This window comes from Chrysochloris asiatica, unplaced genomic scaffold (genome assembly GCF_000296735.1).
Source record: "Chrysochloris asiatica unplaced genomic scaffold, ChrAsi1.0 scaffold00212, whole genome shotgun sequence".
In the NCBI taxonomy this organism is placed as follows: Eukaryota; Metazoa; Chordata; class Mammalia; order Afrosoricida; family Chrysochloridae; genus Chrysochloris; species Chrysochloris asiatica.
This window is the reverse complement of record NW_006408730.1, coordinates 1,745,585-1,755,297: the sequence shown is the minus strand read 5'-3', so window position 1 is coordinate 1,755,297 and position 9,713 is coordinate 1,745,585.

Sequence of the window (9,713 nt, the reverse complement as noted above, 5' to 3'; positions counted from 1 at the left end):
GAAATAGAAAATGTTATATTATTTCACTGCAATAAAATGCAGAAAATTATGACAATTAATAAACATTTGTGTGTATTCCCAATATACATCCATACCAATCCTAATGCCATTGAGTGGATTTAGAATCATAGAAACCCTATGTTATTGTTAAGCACCGTTGAGTAGGTTCCAACTCATAGCAAGTCTGTATAGGGTTTCCTAGGAGTAGCTTGTAAGTTTGAATTGACACCTGTGGTTCAGTGCTTATCCTACCACGCCACACCAGGACTCCCTATGTTATGGTTAAGTGCCACTAAGTTGGTTATGACTCATAGCAACCCTGTATAGGGTTTCCAAGTAGCAGCTGGTGGGTTTGAACCACCGACCTTGTGGTTTACTGTCCAGTGCTGATCCTACAACACACCACAGAGCAAAACTGCTTCTTGGGGTTTCTAAGACTGTAAACATTATGGAATCAGACAATCTCATATCTCTCTCCCTTGAGGTAGCTGGTGGTTCAAACCACTGGCCTTGCTGCTAGCAGCCCAGGACTTAACCCACTGCTACACTAGGGGGCCATAGTTCTCACTGTATTGTCATTAGGTGCTGTAGCGTTGGTTGCAACTCATAACAACATATAAACAAAAGAATGAAACACTGCCCAGTTCTCCACCATACTTACAATTGCTATTACACTTGAGCCCATTGCTGCTGCCACTGTGTCAATCCACCTCCTTGCATGTTTCCCTCTTTTTCACTGGTCTTTCACTTTACCAAGCATGAGGTACTTCTCCAGGGACTGATCCCTTCTGATAATGTGTCCAAAGTATGAGAGATGAAGTCTGGCCATCCTAACTTCTAAGGAGCATTCTGGTTATAACTTCTAAAACGAATTTGTTTGTTCTGGTGGTCAGTCCATGGTACTTTTAATACTCTTCTCCAACACCATAACTTGAATGTATCAATTCTTCTATGTTGTTGTTGTTGTTAAGTGCCATTGAATCGGTTCCAACTCATAGCGACCCTGTACAGGGTTTCCAATGAGCAGCTGGTGAGCTTGAACCACCGACCTTGCAGTTCAAACTTCTTTGCAGTCTGGTGCACCACATTTGTTGTCCACTTTTCACATGCATATGAGGCAATTGAAAATACCGTGGCTTGGGTCAAGTGCAACTTACTCCTCAGATGGATATGTTTACTCTTGAAATCTTTAAAAGGGTCTTTCTTGTGCAGCAGAGTTGCCTAGTGCAATGTATCATTTGATTTCTTGAGTGCTACTTCCAAGAGTCTTGATAGTGGATCCAAGCAAAATGAAATCTGTGGCAACATTAATCTTTTCTCCATTTTTCATGATGTTATGTATTGGTCCAGTTGTGAGGATTTTTGTTTTCTTTATATTGAGGTATTATGCGTCCTCTTCACTTTCAGCAAGCAAAGTTGTTATCATCTGCATATTACAAGTTGTTAATGACTCTTCCTTCAACCCTGCTGCCATGCTCATCTTCACATAATCCAAATTCTTGTTCTTTTCCAACAACTGCTTCTTGGTCTATGTATAGGTTCCTCATGAGCACAATCAAGTGTTCTGGAATACTCATTCTTTGCATTGTTATCAATAGCTTGTCATTATCCACACTTTTAGAAGACTTTGCATAGTCAATAAAGCACAGGTAAACATCTTTCTGGTATTCTCTACTTTCACCAAGATCCATCTGATGTCAGCAATGGTATCACTAGTTTCACATCCTCTTCTGAATCCATCTTGAATTTCTGGTAGTTCCCTGTTTGCAATCATTTTTAAGTTATCTTCAGCAAAAATTTACTTGCATATGATATTAATATATTACTGTTAGATGATTTCTGCATTCTGTTAGGTTGCCTCTCTTGGAATGGGCACAAGTATGTCTCTCTTCCAATCAGTTGTCCAGGTCTTACAAATTTTTTGGCACAAATGAGTGATACCTCCAATGCTGCATCTATTTGTTGAAATATTTCAATTTGTATTCTGTCAATTCCTGGACCCTCCTTTTTCACCAGTAACTCCCATGGAGCTTGGACTTCTTCCTTAAGAACCATTGGTTTTTGATTATATGCTACACCTTGAATTGGTTGAATATTGACCATTTCTTTTTGGTACAGTGACTATGTATTCCTTTCATCTTCTTTTTTTCCCCTTTCATCTTCTTTTGAAGCTTTCTGCATCATTCAATATTTTATTTATAGAGTCCTTCAATATTTCAAGTCGATGCTTGAATTTTTCTTCATCTCCTTCGTCTTGAGAAATGCTGAGCTTGTTCTTCCCTTTGGGCTTTCCAACTCTAGGTCTTTACATATTTCATTATATGTACATGTCTTTGTCTTCTTAAGCTGCCCTTTGAGCTTTTCATTTAGCTCTTTGACATACTCATTTCTTCAATTTGCTTTTAGCAAGTTTCAGAGACACTTCTGACATCCCTTTTCTTTCTTTCCTGTCTTTTTTAATGATCTTCTGCTTTCTTCCTGTATGATGTTCTTGATGTCATCTCACAGCATTTCTTGTCTTCAGTCATTAGTGTCTAATGCACCAAATCTATTCTTGAGATGCTCTCTAAATTTAGGTGGGATATGTTCAAGGTCATATTCAACTCTTGTAGTCTTGTTTCAATTATTTTCAGCTTCAGCCTGAACTTACATATAATGAATTGGTGGCTTAATCCACAGTTGGTCCCTGGCCTTATTTTGGCAAATGATATATAGTTTTCCACTGTCTCTTCACACATATGTAGTCAGTTTGATTCCTGTGTACGTCATCTGGTAAAGTCCACATGTATAAATCGCCTTTTATGTTGTTGAAAAAAGGTGTTTGCTATGAATAAGTCAATGGTCTTAAAAAATATATCTTGCTATGGCCAGCATCATTTCCATTACCAAGGCTATATTTTCCAACTCCATTCCTTCCCTTTTGCTTCCAACCTTTGCATTCCAATCACCGATAATTATCAATAATACTTCGTGATTGCATGTTTGATCAATATCAGACTGAAGAAGTTGGTAGAATTATTAAATTTCATCATCATTAGCTTTAGTAGTTGGTGTATAAGTTTGAATCATAGTGGTGTTAACTGGCCTTCCTTATAGGCATATAGATATTATCATATAACAGATACCCTTGTACTTGAAGACAGATCTTGAAATATTCTTTTTGATGATAAATGTTACACCACTCCTCATGAATTTGTCATTCCTTGCATGGAAAACCACATGATTCTCGGTTTCAAAATGGCCTATACCAGTACATTTCTGCTCACTACTGCCTAGGATAACAATCTTAATGTATTATATTTCATTTTTGACAACTTCCAATTTTCTTAGATTAATACTTCATACATTTCATATTCAGATTATTAATGGATTTTGCAGCTGTTTCTACTAATTTTAAGTTCTGTACCATCAGCAAATGAAATTTCACTATGGTCAACAATAAATCAAAAATAACATTTTAATATATCTTCTAACCAACAAAGCTATGGTTTTCTAAAGTCTAGAAAATAAAATAATAATAATTAACAGTTATTAGTTACACAATAGAATATTGTTTAGGTGTTTAATGTAGATCAATTTATTGAAATCCTTGAAATATTTTGTTTTTATGCAGTGTTTATGAATGAAAAAACTGAAGTACAGGGAATTTATGAGATTTCTAAGGACCAAAGTATGGTCGTCAAAACAGTATTAGTCTATGAACAGTTTGTAACTATTCCACATGATTAAAGTAAGTTCAGAAATTGAGAGCAAGCATTTAGATGGTGCTGTGGGATAAGCACTGGACTGCACACCACATCAGCAGCTCAAATCCTTCAGCAGCTTTGTGGCAAAAAAAAATAAAATAAAAATAAGGCTCTTTGCTCCAGAGAAGATTTGTTACTGTTTTTCTTCAGTGCTGTTGTCTTGGTTCTGACTGAAAGAGACACTGTATACAGTTCTCACAGAGTAGTTGGTGTGTTTGAACTGCCTACATTGTGGTTAGTAGTCCAGTGTTTATCTTACACCAGAACTCCAGCTCTGAAAACCCTATCATAGGTGGTCACTATGAATCACTGTTGACTCCATGCCTGTGGGTTTGGTTGGGTTGAAAGGTAGTTTGAAAGAGTAATGTTTCTGTTGATTCTAAAGCTTACTAAAAATGGTCTTGTATTCTGTATTTCTTTGGTATTTATTTTTTCTATTATTTTGTGTGTATTATGAAAGTAAATGACACTTTGGAAAACAACAACAAAATAAAAAAATCCCATAAAACAACAGTAACAACAGCAACAAAATGTTCCTTTACTACAGATAGTGTGAGAAGTACTGAGTTCACAAACTTGCCTTAGGTTACACATCTACTAATTAGAGAAACTAGGCTTATAAACCCACAATCTCTCTGGCACACCCCAAATTGTTAGGGGTTGAGTAGGCAGTGTTTCATTCTGTTGTGCATAGGGTTGCTCTGAGGAGGAACTATTGATAGCACCTAAAAACAACTGTTGCCTAAAAAAGTTATGAGTTCAATCTTAGTGACAGAGCAAGCCATTTATTTTGCCTGTAATTTGGGGTCCTGAAGTGGTACTATAGGATAAGCACTTGATTGCTAACCACAGAGTTGGCAGTTCCAACCCACCACCCACTCCTTGGAAATCCTAGGAAATTGGTGGTTCAAATCCACCATTGTTCCTTGGACCCAACTTGACAACACTTAACAACAACAATGGCAGTAAGGTAGTTCTGTCCTTCAGTTACAGTGACATGTAGTAGGTTGGAGTTGCAGACATTTGAAGACTCCAATGGGTTCTATGGCCAAGATGACTCACTAACATGACAGGCAGTTGTTGGTTGACAACTGAGACTTCAGCTGGGGTTTCCCAAGGGAATGTAGCCTCTCCTGAGTGGCAGTCTCACAGGAGTTGAACTTCTTAGCAGCTCACTTTACCCCAACAGGCAAGTGGCCCAAAACAATCATGTGGAAACTGTATGGTCTTTTCTGACCTAGCCTCAAAATCATGTAGCAACACTTCTGCTGCATTGTATTGGTTCTAAGCAAGTCACTAAGGTTGCTCCAAGTAGTATTTCCTTGTATGACACAAATAATTAAGCACTCAGCAATTTTCCAAAAGATTGGTTTGAACCCATCACCTGGAAGACAAGCCCAGTGATTTGCTTCTGAAAGGTCACAAACTGGAAAACTCTACTTTGTACTTATAGGGTTACCATGAGTTGGAATTTACTTGTCAGAAATTAACTGGGGCAACAAGGTTGCCCAGATTGAAGAGGAAGCAACTAAGACCCCACCTCTCAATGGGAGATGTGTCAAAGAATCTGTATGAATTTTTTTTTAAAGCTACAATATAGATAGAGCACTTCAAACAGCACCTGTTCTATTATATCATTAGCATTATCCTTTTGACATGATGACATGCATAGCCTTTTTGCTCCTTAAATGATGTCTTCTAAAGTTTGTATTTTGTCTTGATGTTACAATCCATGATTCTCCTTCACAAACTGACACTGGGGATGGACAAACAACAATTGGACCATGTCATTATGTGGACACCATGGTATAGGATTTATATTTGATTTTCATTTTTTCCCCCACATGGCATCTTGTGAGGGACTGCAAGCCAGCATTCCTGAGGTACTGAATGAAATGGCTCCACGTCATTCGCTGAAGCCTGCAAAGGGCTGGGTGAGTCGCAACTCCTGACACGGTTCTAGGATTAGTGCTTGCATAGGACAGATCACTGTATAAACTTTAGTTTCAATGACTTTGTCACAGACCTCCTATCACAGCTCTCATTTTTCTCTGACAGTTCTGTTTCAGGAATACAAAACTCTTTTTCGTCTGTAAAGATTTAAGAAGACAAAAAGAAATGAGCATATTGTACTTCAGTTAAACCTCAACAGTGTAAAGCCTATTTTTGTTTGTTTGCTTTTGTTTTTTTTTTACAGTCAGATGTTTTCAGTGTTTGAAGTGCATGAACCTGTACAAAGGGCTGGAAGCCATATTTGCTGAGTCACTGGGAGGGAGTACATTTTCATTTAACATGGATTCCGTGTGAGACATTTTAAATCCTCAGCTTCCATTATTATGTAGTGTTCCTCAAATCTGACCATGAACATGTGCATATTTCCCCTTCATGTTATATTGCAAAGTAGAAAGCTTAATTTCATTAAGGTGTAAAGTGATGAGCAACCCCTAAGAAAATTATCCTTGCACTTAATTTCTTCCTTTAAGTGTAGAAAATACACATATTATACCTCCACTTGTTATAAGCATGATAAAGTTGATCTTTTCCTAGACTATAAATTGTTACTTTTTAATAGGCTCAATTTTGTAAAGTATAATCCTTTATTTTTAAAAGTATATCATTCAGAAAGAGGAAATATTCTTGGCTTCCTGTAAGAAATGATTTGAAACCTAGTTTTGTAGACTTGAATCATTTTTGAAATGTGTCTGATACTTACATTGTTACATAATTTTTAAATGTTATTTTGGCCTTGAAGTGGCAGTTTACTTTTCCGTTGTTTTCACAATCTTATGTGAGAGTATACTTTATTACTCTTACATTCCTTCCCAAAAGCCCTGCATGAACAAAGGCTTCGATACATTATAAGAGGGATATAAATGCTTCAGGGGTCTGCGTATTTTATTTGCCTCTTATTTGGTTGGAATGACCAGAGACCCTTTCAGACTAGCTGAAACCAGGGAGAATATTATAAGAAGGGCCATCTCTCACCAGACAGAAGCTGTGCTCAAGGCCCACCAAAATGGACAGGGTCCCAGAGGACCATAGCAGCAGTTCACCAAAGTCCTCCTTTATTAGTGTGACTCAGCTCCATTCCATGCACTTGCTCCTCTATCACTTTGCCTAGAGTTTGGCTGCCCTTGTCTCCAAGGACGCTTGCTGTTAGTTACTGTCAAGTCACCTCTGACTCATGATAACCTTTATGTCTCGCAGAAGGAAATATTTCTATTCTGTACTATAGGGTCACTTTGTGTAGAACTCAACTCAACTCAAAGGCAAAACATATTTGGATTGTGAAGAGGTGTGACCTTTTAATTAAGACTTAAGGATACCAGTCCATTCAGTGGATGATTCTACTCTCTAAGCTATCTCCTGCCTTGCCGTTGTTTAGATAAAAAGCAAGATGTGTGTACACGATGAGAAAGTGTTAACAAACTGTGGTGAAACTCTGGTAAAACGGTGATGAGGCGAGATGTGATGAGATGATTCCTCAAGATGTTGATGACCTTGCCTCTGATGATTGATGACAATGTTACTGACTTCTTTGTCAACAGAGACAATAACTCCAATACAATTATTTTCCACACTTCCATGATCAACAATCCTTGCAAAAACTCAGATGAAGATGAAGGAAGTTACGGTACATAGAAAAGACTTCAAGAGTCGATGATATGAATGTTGAATATGTTCCAAATCCAAGATGCAGGATAAGAACAATGATCAAAGTAAAATAATTGCATCGCTGGTGACAAACACACCCAAAGTTATTAAAAACTTAAGTGGTGTGACATCCTCCAAATGGTGACTACAAAGAAAAGAAAAGTGGATGCAGAGTGTTGATCTATCCAAGAGAAGTAGACTAATGATTACTTTTTTGTTGAAGTCAACCTAAGCACTCATGTGCCTAGTTTGTGGTGATGCATTGTTGTTGTTGTTGTTAGGTGCCATCGAGTTGGTACCGACCCATAGTGACCTTATGCACAGCAGAATAAAACACTCCCCGATCCTGGGCCAACCTCACTATTGTTGCCACGCTTGGGTCCATCAATGCTGCCACTTGGCCAATCCATCTCATTGGGGTCTTCCTCTTTTTCTCTGACCTTCTACCTTACCAAACATGATATCCTTCTCCAGTGACTGGTCCCTCCTGACAATATGCCCAAAGTATGAGAGACAAAGTTTGGCCATCTTGGCCTCCAAGGAGCACTCTGGCTGCACTTCTTCCAAAACAGATCTATAGGGTTTTTTGACAGCCCATGGCACTTTCAAAAAAGCCAATCTGGTGCATTATTACAGCTCAAAATATGCTAAACTCAATGAATTTGAAGGCCTTAATAAAATCAATGTTCTTCCACAGAGTTTGGAATCACAAGTTGCTTTCACTAGGTCTCCTTGTGACAGAGACAGTGTCATTCAGACGAATTAAAGTTATGCAGCGAGTAAGCTAATTGCAAAGAAACTGAGGCCTCATGTAAATGAGAGTTTGTGAAAGTGCATGGTGGCTGCTGCAGAGTTGTTAGCATCACAAAGAGTCAACTGCACTCTGGACTGATGCAAACCTGGAAAAGCAATTGCAAGTAGCAACATCATCAATATCAGCTAATATCACATGCCTCACCAAAGAGAAGCAGGTACAGCCATCACACTGTTGGTGGTGGTTATATGCTGTGGAGTCAGTTCTGACTGATAGTGACCTTGTATAGGGTTTCCAAGGCTGTAAATCTTTACATGAGCAGAAAGTCTCATCTTTTCCCCAAGGAACATCTGGTAGTTTTGAACTGCTGTCCTTGAGGTTGGCAGCCTGACTCATAAGCAATAGCATGTTACCAGAGCTCCTAAGCCATCACATTAGGGGTGAATTAATTAAAAGCTTGGCCAAATAAGTAGGCTAATTTTTAAGTTGATAATTTTGTATAGCCCATGAATGATACTATAAATATCCAAATGGCTCTTGGCAATAAAAAGGTTCCCCACCCCTGGTGAAGGCACTGTAGGGTAATTGCAGAACTGCAAGGTCAGTTTGAACCACAAGGTTGATGGTTCAAACTCGCCACTTGCTTCTTGGAAATTCTATATAGGGTTGCTATGAGTCAGAACTGACTTGATGACACTTAACAACAACAATAACAACCCCTGATGTAGATTGTTGAAAATACTAAGCCCGGAGTTCATACCTTAATTTTTCATCTTTAGACTGATTATCATTAGCTTATAACTACTAGCTTGCATTGTCGATCATGATTTTGATTGTGGTTTTCATGGCGATGATAACAAAAGACCCACTTTTCACACACATCCTAATCATTCTCCAAGTCCTAGATAAATTTATTAGAAGCTCAGTGGAAATGCACTCTTTACGTATAAAGTTATGACACACACAGCCTGCTTAAGAATGACATTTGTCTGCTGAAGAAAATATGTTAGCTGGCAAGAAAAACATTATGTTTAAAAAAAGAATTTTGGAAATCTTCTTCTGATGGTGTTAGGACTGCTGTGAAAAAATACCACCAAGCAAGGAATGGTTGCTATGGGTTCCTCAGAGGTGCCATGACTGCGGACCCAGAAAGAGCTGAATATAGCATTTGTCATTGGTTCAAACATAAGCAAACAGATTCACCCAGTTGTTTTGCATAGAGAATGATGGCACTGTATGACAGGAACCCCTTTGTGGTTACAGAAGTGCCTCATTTTGTCCCATGATTTGTGGTGTCTCATGCTTATAAATTTAATCTTTATTTTTCTACTATGTGGATTAAAAAAACAAAAGGCTACTTTTGATGTTTACTAGTTTCACTGATACAACAGCTAAGGTCTTCATTTTAAATGCCTCAAACTGATCTTATAGGCTCTTGGTGTCTTCCTGGGAAAAAATGGTGAGACATTTTGCTATTAAAAATTATATTGACTTTTTTGCAACGGGTTTGCCGCCAGAATACAGGGGTTGGTAAAAACCATTGCAAAACCTAAACCAAA